This window comes from Myotis nattereri, assembly GCF_964212035.1.
Source record: "Myotis nattereri genome assembly, chromosome: 1".
Lineage (NCBI taxonomy): Eukaryota > Metazoa > Chordata > Mammalia > Chiroptera > Vespertilionidae > Myotis > Myotis nattereri.
Genome location: NC_138075.1, coordinates 155,174,798 through 155,187,746, shown reverse-complemented (window position 1 = coordinate 155,187,746; position 12,949 = coordinate 155,174,798). Strand labels below are relative to the sequence as shown.

The 12,949-nt window shown below is 41.7% G+C and overlaps 1 pseudogene across 1 annotated transcript; it reads left to right on the top strand.

Annotated features, from left to right (window-relative positions):
- Positions 1-9,150: 9,150 nt before the first annotated feature.
- LOC308531906 (peptidyl-tRNA hydrolase-like) lies at positions 9,151-9,784 on the top strand (annotated as a pseudogene). Its single transcript has one exon. The product of its transcript is annotated as a peptidyl-tRNA hydrolase-like (transcript).
- The last annotated feature ends 3,165 nt before the right edge of the window (positions 9,785-12,949 follow it).

Below are 12,949 nucleotides of genomic sequence, written 5' to 3'. Positions count from 1 at the left end.
GTAGATAAGGCTTGGCTTTTTTGTAATTTTTGTGTTCTTGCAATAAATCCCTACTGCAAAATACAAATAATAATAACATATAAATATATTTATATAAATTATAAATATAATATAGATTATAAATATATTACTATTATATTACAAATCACTACCTATATATATATACATGTCTATAAAAAATAGTAATTTTTGCCAAAACCGGTTTGGCTCAGTGGATAGAGCATCGGCCTGCGGACTGAAGGGTCCCAGGTTCGATTCCAGTCAAGGGCATGTACCTGGGTTGCGGGCATATCCCCAGTAGGATGTGCAGGAGGCAGCTGATCGATATTTCTCTCTCATCGATGTTTCTAACTCTCTATCTCTCTCCCTTCCTCTCTGTAAAAAAATCAATAAAATGTATTTTTAAAAAATTTAAAAAAAAATAGTAATTTTTTTTAAAATATATATTTTTATTGATTTCAGAGAGGAAAGGAGAGGGAAAGTTAGAAACATCAATAATGAGAATTCATTGATTGGCTGCCTCCTGCATGCCCCCTACTGGGGATCGAGCCCGGGCATGTGCCCTAGACTGGAATCGAACCTGGGACCCTTCGGTCCACAGGCTCTATCCACTGAGCCAAACCAGCTAGGGCCAAAAAAAATAGTAATTCTATACTCGAGTCACTAGAGGGAGGCAGAGGGACATGAGAAAAGCTGTAGCTCCTGCCACCACTGGCTTATTAGAGAATGGATATACTTCATTGACCAGGCAAGATTAAAAATCAAAAGAATTAGATACTTCTGCCTTTCCTTTCATTTAAAACGTGTATTCTACCTTTAATCAGTGTAATCTAAATATTCCTTAAGACTTAAGTGGGGAAATCTGCTTATCATAAAGCAATGCAGAATTATTGAGTCCAAGTCATACCAGGGCTGCCAGGCCATCTGGCCGGAGCTCTCAGCAGACAGTGTTCTCAGCGGGAAGGCATGTAGGAATCAGAGCCTGGATCAGTGCTCTCTAGCTTGCACCACCACCAGGTTATTTGTCCTCAGAACCTGTCTTTCCTCAGTAAAAGAGGGGTAGTAATCATTTCCACCTTATTGGGTTGCTGTAAAAACTGATAAAGAACTTTCTCATAAAGCAGCAAAGAACAACATGGATGCAAATCCAATTATTCTCTTTAACCATGTGTCCCAGTCATGAGGTTGCCTACTTAATCATGTTCTTAAGTGAGAGTCCACAGCCTGTAAGTTCTGCAGGGGAAGGAGTTATGGCCACTGCTCTTAGCATCAAACATGGTAAATAGTAGGAATTTCTTTTACATTTCTTAAATGAAGGAGTAAAAACACATGTAGGAAAACCATATAATTTAACACTTAAAATTAGTATTTTTTTCTGAAAGGGAATACTATTAATATTTACTGCAGGAAATGGGTCTAAAGCAGGATTGCCCCAGGCCAACAGGACATGGGGCATATGGTCACATTACTTATGTAGCACTTACTATGTGATGGGCACTGCCCTGAACATATTATAAAATTAACTCATTTCATCTTCATAACAATCCAGTCAAGATTGGTACTATTATTAACCATATTCAACAAATACTGAGCACCTATTATGTGTCCCAAGCCTTCTACATTCTTAGGATAAATTTTAAAAAATCAATAGCCACAAAGTGAAGATTTCTATCCTGTAAAGGTAGGCAATGATGTCCGGCCAGCATGGCTCAGTGGTTGAACATTGACCTGTCAACCAGGAGGGCACGGCTCAATTCCCGGTCAGGGGACCTGCCTGGTTGCAGGCTCTATCTCTAGTTGGGGGTGTGCAGGAGGCAACCAATTACTGATTCTCTTTCATCACTGATGTTTCTATATCTCTCTCCCTTCCTCTCTGAAATCAATAAAATAAATCAATAAAATATTTAAAAAAAAATAAAGATGGGCAATGAGACAATAAACATAATAAACGAATTACATAGCATACTAAAAGTTAATAGTGCTTAAGAATATTGCATGAGAAAATTAGGACACGGAAATAACATGTTAAGTTGTCCAGCATCCATAGCTGGTAGTAACAGAGCCCCAATTCCAACTAAGGCAATCCATCTCCAGTTCTTGCTTTTACCCAAGATGCCATTTTTTCCTTCAGTTCAGCTGTGCATCTCACCTTGCTCCATATGCAAATTTGTTTCCTCTATAAGTGGCAGAGAGGTGCACACAAAATCTAGTAATCCTTTTACCACCAACTCAGTGTCCTCCATGTATGCTAAACATCTGCCACAACTGATGACTTGATTTGGTTACAGCTGACTTCACACTGGACTTTGGGCCACGGGAATTGCTGGCCTTCCCAGCAGACTGAGGCTCCACCTGAAGCACTCAGTTCATGAGTTCCCGGAAAGGGCCAGAGAAGCCCACCAGACAGAAGTAAACAAATGACTCTGAGAGGAAGGGCCTGGTTTCGGAAAGTCTAAATTGTTTGAACGAATACTGGCAGCTAAGCATATCTGAGCCATTGAAACCACATGATGATTGTTGAACTTCCTCTGCACTGCCCCCGCCCGCACCACCCACCCTGCTCTTGGTCTTCTTGCCCTTCCTCATCTTGTGATGCTGGCAGAACTCCAGGGTGGTTATTCAACCTGTCTCGAGACACCCGGGGCCAAAAAGAAAGAAAGGGCAAGGGCAGGCTCCAGGGCAAAGCTGACTGCCAAAAGCACCTTCAATGGCATAAAGCTGGGCAGTGAGCACAAAGGAATCTTTAACTGTGAAAGTCAGCCTGCAGAGGATGGAGCATATTCTCAGCCTTCTGAGTCTGTCCTTCCATGGCTAGGTGTCCTAGCTTCAAGTCTTCACACCATCTAGTAAACAATCATGGCACATGTTTTCTTTTCTTTTTTGCCTGTGAGACATTTATTTTTATTTTATTTTAAATCTTTATTGTTGAAAGTATCACAGATGTCCCCTTTTCCCCAGTGACACTTTCTAGCCCACCCCTGCCTCCTTCACCACCCTATTGTCTGTGTCCATGGGTTATGCATATATACATACATGCATATATGTTCAGTGGTTGATCTCTTCCCACCCACCCACCCTCCCTTGCCTTCCCTCCGAGATTCAACAGCCTGTTCCATGTTTCTATGACTCTGGATCTATTTCGTTCATCAATTTATGTTGTTCATTAGATTCCATATATGAGTTAGGTCACTTGATAACTTGTCTTTCTCTGACTGGCTTATTTCGCTTAGCAATAATGCTCTCCAAGTCCATCCATGCTGACTCAAAGGATAAAAGATCCTTCTTTTTTACTGCTGCATAGTATTTCTTGGTGTGAATGTACCACAGTTTTTTTTATCCACTCCTCTACTGATGGGCACCTGGGCTATTTTCAGATCTTAACTATTGTAAATTGTGCTGCTATGAACATAGGAGTGCATACTTTCTTTCTGATTGGTGTTTCTTAGGATATATTCCTAGAAATGGGATCACTGGGTCAAATGGCAGTTCCATTTTTAATTTTTTGAGGAAACTCCATACTGTTTTCCATAATGGCTGCACCAGTCTGCATTCCCACCAGCAGTGTACTGGGGTTCCCTTTTTCTCCACATCCTCACCAGCAGTTGTCATTTGTTGATTTGTTGATAGTATCCATCCTGACAGGTGTGAGGTGATACCTCATTATTGTTTTAATTTGCATCTCTCTGATGATCAGTGACTTTGAGCATGTTTTCATACATCTCTTGATCTTCTGTATGTCCACTTTGGAGAAGTGTCTACTTAAGACCTTTGACCATTTTTTAATGGATTGTTTGTCTTCCTTTTGTTAAGTTTTATGATTTCCTTATATATTTTGGATATTAACCCTTTATCAGATGTATCATAGCCAAATATGTTCCCCCATACAGTGGCTTCCCTTTTTATTTTGCTGATGGCTTCTTTTGCTGTGCAGAAGTTTTCTATTCTGATGTAGTCCTATTTATTTATTTTCTCCTTGTTTCCTCTGCCCTAGATGTATCTGTAAACATATTGCTACAAGAGATGTCTGAGATTTCACGTGGCAATATTTTCTGATGGCCTATGATGTCAAGGCACTGTGCTCACAATTATTTACTTGACTGGATACTATTGCTTTCACACAAATCTCTCTAGGCTTCCTTTACATATCTATAAAGTGAGGAAGTATAAGTTGACAATTTCCAGAAAGTCAGAAATCACATTCTGGCCGGTTCCTTGCTACACCGTGAGCACCCTGAATCCTCACAGTGTAGTAAGGAACTATGCCCCATTTATCTTTCTCACCCAGGCTTCCAGCACAGACCATAACATGTAGGAGTTGCCAGCTAAATATTAAGCAAATCAAACTTCTGAAATATGGTTCCTCAGGGTCTCCACAACCTGCCCATGCCCATTAAAAATGTATAAGAAAACATGTTATATGATTTTCTTATTGTTAACAGCTGGGTATGTAAAAGCTTTTACCTCCACAGAAGAATATAACTGATATCTATGAGCCTTTCAAAATTTAAAAGTGTCTACAAATACATGATCAAGACCAGCCAGCATGGCTCAGTGGTTGAGCATCAACCTATGAACCAAGAGGTCATGGTTCGATTCCTGGTCAGGGCACATGCCCTGGTTGAAGGCTCAATCTCCAGTCTGGGGCATGCAGGAGTCAGCCAATCAATGATTCTCTGTCATCATTGATGTTTCTATCTCCCTCTCCATCTCCTTTCCTCTCTAAAAAAAGAAACAAAAAAGCAAAACAAAAAATACATGGTCAAACTGTATGACAAACCAATCCTTTATTTAAAAATAGCATCATTTTTTAAGAACTATTAAGTTAGAGGACTTACATTTTCTTATTTCAAAACTTACTACAAAACTGCAATTATTAAACAGTGTGGTGTTAGCATAAGAATAGACATATAAATCAATGGAATAGAGAATTCAGAAATAAGCCCTTACATTAGTGGTCACTGATTTTCAACAAAGCTGTCAAAATAATTCAATGGAAAAAGAACAATCTTTTTAACAAATGGTGCTGGGAACAATGGATATTCCACATGCAGAAGGATGACTCTGGACCCCTACCTCACACCATATAAAAAATTAACTCAATATGGATCACAGACCTAAATGAAAGAAATAAAACTATAAAATTGAGAAGAAAATATGAGAATAAACCTTCATGATCTTGGGTTAGGCAATGATTTCTTAGACATGACATCAAAAACACAAATGATAAGAAAAATATTGATAAATTAGACGTCATCAAATTAAAAATGTTTGTGCTTCAAACAACATCATCAAGAAAGTGAAAGACAGCCAACAGACTTGGAAAACATATTTGCAAATCACATGTCCAATAAGAGCTTACTATCCAGAACATATAAGTAACTCTTATGGGTGCTGAAGGCCTGGGGCAGGAGGGGAGGGAGCTAAAGGGGGTTTCTGGGGGGAAGAAAGGACTTATGTAATACTTTCAACAATAAAGAATTATTTAAGTTAATAATTAATTAATTAAAAATAAAAATATGAAAATAAATAACTCTTATGATTCAACAAGAAAAAGACAAATAACCCAATTTAAAAATGAGTCCAGCTGGCGTGGCTCAGTGGTTGAGTTTCTATCCATGAACCAGGTTCCCAGTCAGGGCACATGCACATGCATGGGTTGCAGGTTTGATCCCCAGTAGGAGGAATTGCAGGAGGCAGCTGATCAATGATTCTCACTCATCATTGATGTTTTTATCTCTCTCTCCTGTCCCTTTCTCTCTGAAATAAATTAAAATATAAATAAGTAAATAAATAAGCAAGCAAGCAAAGGATTTGAATAGACCAGTGATGGTGAACCTATGACACGCGTGTCAGAGGTGACGTGCGAACTCATTTTTTTGTTGATTTTTCTTTGTTAAATGGCATTTAAATATATAAAATAAATATCAAAAATATAAGTCTTTGTTTTACTATGGTTGCAAATATCAAAAAAAATTCTATATGTGACACGGCACCAGAGTTAAGTTAGTGTTTTTCAAAATGCTGACACGCCGCGCTCAAAAGGTTGCCATCCCTGGAATAGACAGTTCTCTAAAGAATATACACAAATATTTAATAAGTACATGAAAAGACACTCAATCATTAGGTTAAGGCAAATAAAACCACAAGGAGATGCCACTTCACATGTACTGTATGGTTGAAATTAAAAATACGAACAATGATAAGTGTTGACAAGGATGTGGAGAAATTAGAACCACCATACACTGCTGATAAGAATTTAAGATGGCACAACTACTTTAGAAAACAGTTTGGCAGTTTAATGTTAAACATATAATTACCATATGACTCAATATCTCTCATAGGTATCTACCTAAGAGAAATGAAAACATGTTCACATGAAGATTTGTACACCAAGCTTTATTGCAGCATTATTCTTAATAGCCAAAAGTTGTAAATAACCCAAATGTTCATCAATTGATGAATGGATATATAAATGTGTAATATCCATATATCAGAATACTACTTGGCAATAAAAAGGAAAGACGTGCTGAAACATGCTACAATGTGGCTGAAACTCAAAAACACTATGCTTAAGTGGAGGAAGCCAGTCATGAAAGACCACTTATCAGATGATTCCATTCTTATGAAAGGTCCAGCCTAAGCAAATCTATAGAGACAGATAGATTAGTGGTTTCTTAGGACTGGGACTAGGGGAATAGGGAGAGATTGCAAATGGACACTGGGCATCTTTTGAGGGTAATAAAAATGTTCTAAAATTAGATTATGGTGGTAGTTGCTAAACTCTGTACAAAAAATATTAAACTGCATTTTTTAAAAGGGTAAATTTGGTGGTACACGAATTATATAGCTCAATAAGTTTTGTTGTAAAATATTAGCTTTTGAGTAAAAACATATTTGATTTAGCTAAGGTATTAAAGTCTAGCAAATGATAAAGGGAACTAATTTTGAGGCTGTAGTACTTAGAGGTGATTTTTTTAAATTTATTACTCAAGTATGATAATATTAGCATTCACATTCCCAGAGCAGAAATGATATTGCCATCAGTACCTTTTGATATTAGGCAGTTTTAATATCTACTAATTTGTTTGTTCCTTGAGCTGGAAGGTCTTCTACTTGGGGAATCCATTAAGCCTGCATGTATCTTATTGATAAAGAAAATTTAGAACACATAGTGGTTTATTTGAACCTATCATGATAGCTACAAAAAAAAAAAAAGTGGGAGTAGGGGAAGCAAAATGACAACTCCTGAAAAATACACTCATGGTGTAGACAGACAGGGTCTCAGCGATGTTGATAATAGTAGCAGCAGTACTGTCCTTCAGTTCCTTTCAAGGTGCACAAATTCATGCATTGGGCCCCTAGTTTGTGTTATAATTCTTCCCCCCTCTACTACAGGAGATAAATGGCAAATCAGATAAATGACTAATCTAGTTCAAGGCCCCGAGCTATCAGTGGCGTGTTGTTTGCCCTATGAATCAGCAAGCAGACTGTGGAGGGAGATACAATACATCTGATCTGGAGGCCAGGCCTCTAAACATAAACAATGAGGCAAATGGAGGAAGGGACAGAGTGTGCCCAAGTCCAAATCATTCACATCTGTGCTAAACCCCAACTACCACCGAAGATAAGGACAGACTGAAAGGTACCTAATGAGACTTCAATGGTCCTACATAAATGGTAGGAGCAGCTTCCTTTTCATATGTATTCTAATAAATCATTTCTCCTTGCATGTTAGTATCTGGGGAATACTAGAGGCAAAGATGAAAGGGATAGGTGGGTCTATACATATGCTGAGGCCTCACCACACCTTTCCCTATTTAACTCTCAGAATCAGGTCTGTAGCCCCAGACAATAGAGTTTCTTGTAAGCTCTGCTCCAAGCCAAGAAGACAGGAGAGCAAGACAACCAAGGGAATTCCCAAACTCAAGAACTCAGCCATCCTGCCCTTCTCTAAAGCTCAGTTAACACACTCCATCCTCATGCACCCAATCTCTCTCAACACTATGGTCTTCCACTCTAAGTCATTAGAAAACAGTAATTGATGACCAGACAACTGAATAAAACCTCTAACGAGAAAAATAGAAGCCAAATCAAATAAATGGAAAAAGAACAAGTGGAAAACAGAGGAGCTATCACTCACAGCTTCAGAGAGCTAAACAAGAAAATGTCCTATGTAGAAATAACACTCAAAGAAAAAGAAAAGAATTCTTAAAAATTAAAATAGGATTGCAGAAACACAAAATTGAGGAAATATCTTATAAAGTAAATATAATAAAGAGATTGATCACAGGAGAGAAAAGAATATTAGAGGATCAATCCAGTGGACCCAATCCTATATAATAAAGAGGTGATATGCAAATTAACCCTCACACCCTCACAAGATGGCTGCCTACAACCAGGCTGGCAGGGGGGTTAGTGAGGGATGATCAAATGACTGAACAAGCAGGCTGCATGGGGCAACCAGGTCAGCAGGGGGGTTAATGGGAGACAACCAAATGACTGAACATCAGGCTGCCTGGGGTGACCAGGACAGTGGGGGGGCCATGAGAGGTGACCAGGCTTGCAGGGGAGATAATTGGGAGTGACCAGGCCAGCAGTGGGGGCCAGTTGGGGGTGACCAGGCCAGCAGGGAGGTGAGCGATTAGGAGCCAGCAGTCCAGGATTGTGAGAGGGATGTCCGACTGCCCTGGGATTGGGCCTAAACCGGCAGTCGGACATCCCCCGAGGGATTGGAGAGGGTGCAAGCTGGGCTGAAGGGACTCCCCCCCCCCCCCACCCCAGCCCGGCACAAATTTCGTGCACCGGGCCTCTAGTACCTAAATAACAGGAATAGAGAAAGCAAGGAGAGAAAATGGAGGAGAGGGATTCATCAGTGAAGTAATCCCAGGAAAATCACTCAACCCTCTGGATTGATCCTTGTCATGACCACAGCCCTGGCCAGCTGTCTTCATGGCAGCCTGTGAGAAACCCTGATTTCAAATGTTCCAGCTAAACTATACTTGAACCTCCAAAACAGTGAATTAAATCTTATTGTTTTAAGCTGCTTAGTTTGGGGTAATTGGTTGGGGTGAATTGATAACTGATATAGCATGCTACATGACTCAGTGTGTACACAGTCCTAGTAAACACTTAAAATTAATCTGGGGTGTGATGGGAACAGCATGCCGCTGGCCGCCTGGCCTCTGCCTTGCAGGGCTGCTGCTGAGTCCAGCCTTGCATGGTTGCGTTTTGGAACCCTAGCTCCCGGGGAAGCAGTGGCTGGTGGCCGGCCTGGGGAACCCCAGACAGCCCAGCACGTGGCACAGCGTGGGGATGGTGGTGCTGAGGCAGCTGGTTCAGCGGTTGAGTGTAGCAGAGAGATGGGCCCCTGGCTGCTTTTGCGCCACCCACCTCGCCCTAGCCGCACTCGGGGATGCCCAGCTTGTCCTGCTTCAGCTGTGGTGGCTCATGAATGCCAACGGTCGCAGCGTGGTCTGGGCCATTGGGGCTGACTGCTGAGGAGGTTTACCTGGTGCATGACTACCTGGACAAGCCCCTGGGAAAACTGGCTCTGAAGTTCATTCCTGCATTAGCTGCCTCAACTCCAATGCAATGCCATGGCTGCGGGTGGGCATCGTTGGGCACTGGGAGCCCTACACACCCGGATGCAGTTCAGGCGCACGTGCTAGGCTGCTTCTCCCCATCGGAGCAGGAGCCTGCTGCCTCCAGCGCTGGAGTGCACCACAGACCTGCTCCTTGACCACATCCGTGAGCAAAGCCACAGGGGCCCTTGTCAGGCACCTGACACCAGTAGACACAGCTGCTTGCCCACATGCTATGCCCAAATGCCCAGCCACGTCCACAGAGGTGCCACGCTAACCTGTGGTACCCACCTCTCTGGACTGCTCCAGGCTTCCTTGGATTAACAGGGACTGTGGCGGGATTGGTCCATTTTGGGGATGGGGGTTGGTCTTCTCTCTATGTCTTACTTGAAAAATAGGGAAACTTCAGGAAGACTAAACATAAAAATTAATCTGACCAAAACTTGAGAGGACATGGGGTGAGAAAGTTGTAGCTGCACAATGGGAAAGTGGTGGGAATGAGAGCTAAAGCCTTAGTTCCCATAGAGGGAAGTCAAAAATGGTGTTGAAATATGCATCTTTCACAAAGTGGAAAAACTTGGAGAGATTTCTTCTAATAAATTTCCCTTAATATTGTGTTTTGACCCTTGTGTCTTCATTCAACCTTTTTTAGTTTTTAGTTTCAAGCTTTTTCACTCTATATCAAAGCTTCCATTTCCCTAAATCCCTAATACTTTCATCCTTTTTTTTTTCTTTCTTTCTTTGGCTTTATGTGTGTGTGTGTGTGTGTGTGTGTGTGTGTGTGTGTGTGCCCTCCACACTGGGTCCTTTCTGCTTCTGCCTTCTTCCTAATGAAATCAGAAGTCCCACAGTTGGATTTGTAGAGTCTCCACACCTAGCCAGTGCCTGGCACATAGAAGGGTCTCAATACCCGTTAAATGTATAAGCCTCCATTGAGCATACAACTCATCAAAGAGGCCTGGAAAGTTCAAGAATTGGTGAAGCTAAAAGAGAAGGGGTTGGGGTAAGGGGTGGCAATGGGGGTTAAGGACACATATGTAATACCTTAATCAATAAAGAAAATAATAAATTAAAAAAATAAAAGAGAAGGAGTAAGGAAAGGCCCTGGTCTAAGAAACGCACTTAAGTGGCTGTGACTGACTGTGGCTGTTTAGCTTAGTGGCAAGTCCCATGAGGCAGCGCCAGGTTGCAACAGGCTGATGGCCAAAAAGAGCAGAGAAGAAGCCAGGATTGCAGCCAAACAGATGTCATACTCATGACAGGCCTCATCATCAGCTCTGCAGTGTCATGGAGGAAGAAGTACTCATCGCTAAAGATGGAATCCACTCCCCCAAAACAAACAAACAACAAACCAGGGCAAGGGAGGGAGGCCAGTGAGGTGGGGGGAGGAGCCTCCAGAATGGCGGTTCTTGACTTCTGCTTAGGGTGGTACTGTTGACTAAAGAAAACTGTCCAGCAAGGCAACTCTCCCCAGAGAGGCAGACAAATTCCTGTTAATGTGGGCCCTGGGGCTGCCAGGAATTGGTGACTCTCCATGAGTTATGAGGTTCAGGGACTGAGGAGAGCTATTTAATTTTAGAGAGCTGCAGGGACCTTAGAAATCATGTATCTAGTCTGGAGCCTGTCAGGTTATTTGATTAGTGTCTGTTTCCCTCTAAACCACCAGCTTCAGGGGTGCAGAGGCCTTATCTGATTTTGCTCCTCATTGATTCTCCAGAATCACACTCACTACCTGAAATATCCTAGGTGCCCTATAAATATGGGATGGATGAATGAATGAGAGCTTGTGATGGTTAATTTTCTGTATCAGCTTGACTGGCCGCAGATGCCAGGTTAAACATTATTTCTGGGTAATTCTTTGAGGGTGTTTCTGGACAGGATTAGCATTTGAATCAGTGGATTCAATAAAGTAAATGGCCTCCCCTCCCCAGTGTGGTGGGCCTCATCCAATCTATTGAGGGTCTGAATAGAACCAAAGGAGAGGAAGGAGGAATTTACCCTTTTTTTCCTGCCTCATTGTTTGAGCTGGGACATCTCATTTCATATTCTTCTGCCCACGGACTATGGCTTACACCATCAGCTTCCCTGGTTGTCATAGCTTCAGACTCTCCCTGAATTACACCACTGGCTTCCCTGGGTCTCCAGTTCCCAGATATGCAGATCTTGGGACATCTCAACCTTCCTAATTGCCTGAGCCAATTCCCCATAGTAAATCAACCCCAATCTATCTACCCAGCGTGTGTGTGTGTGTGTGTGTGTGTGTGTGTGTGTGTGTGTGTGTGTTTACTGGTCCTGTTTCTCTGAAGAACCCAGAGAAATTAGTCTAATACAGAACTAATCTGTGTTCACTGGTAGCAATCCTGGCTGACATTTTGAATTTTGGAGAAGACTGTCTTGTTAACAATTTTTGACAGGAAGAGGGCAACATTTCACTTGTTTCCCTTGCTCAGGCATTCCACTGCTCCACCTCTATGGGATCAGATGTTGTGACCCCCACACACACCCTTGATTACCTCCAATAGAAGCCTCAGTGTGCGCTGGGCAGTGGCCTCATCATGCCTCCAAGCCCATGGAAGGAATCTCTCCATTTGCCCTTTGTTGGCCTAAACTGCACTTAGTTATCATGAAATCAACTGTTTGTAACCAGCTTGAGATTGACCTTCCCAAAGAAAACTGACCCAGTCCCCATGATGCCAGACCCCAGGAGAGAATTTTTGTGAGAGAAAAAAATTGGCAAACAAATGGCTGGTCACAGCGTGAGATAGTCCAACAGGTTCACACGCAGGACACATTTGGGACTGAAGAGGAAGCAGATGTGTCCCCTCACTTCAATAATGTGATGTGACCCTGTGTCATCTAGTTAGGTGATAACCATACTCAGTGCAGTGACCCAACTAGTTAGTCTGGGGTTTACACAAATACTAGGTTTTATTGAAACAATTCACTCTAACGGGAGGCTCTAAATTGAATAATAACTACAATTTGCTGAGCCCATACTGAGTGCCAGGTACAGTGTGAGCATGCTTATCAGATATGGGTTATCTCTAACTCTTACTGCAAGAAAGGTGAAGGGGAACAGAGTTTGCTACCCAAAAATAAGCCTCTTTGGGGTATTATTTTAAGCTGGTTACTTTTAGGAAACAAAGGACTCTAACTGCCTAAAAGAATTTAGATAGATGACCTGCTGCAGGAAGGGAGCGATTTCATAGATAACTATAGTTTATGTGAACTAAATATGATAGACAGGAAGGAGCCTAGCAAGACTTGTGAGATCAAAGTCCTCTCTGTCCTATGGTTACTATGGTTTGATGGCCCAGCAAACGTTTGTTTACCAAATTTGCTTTCCTATCCCTATGTGATTTGCCTTC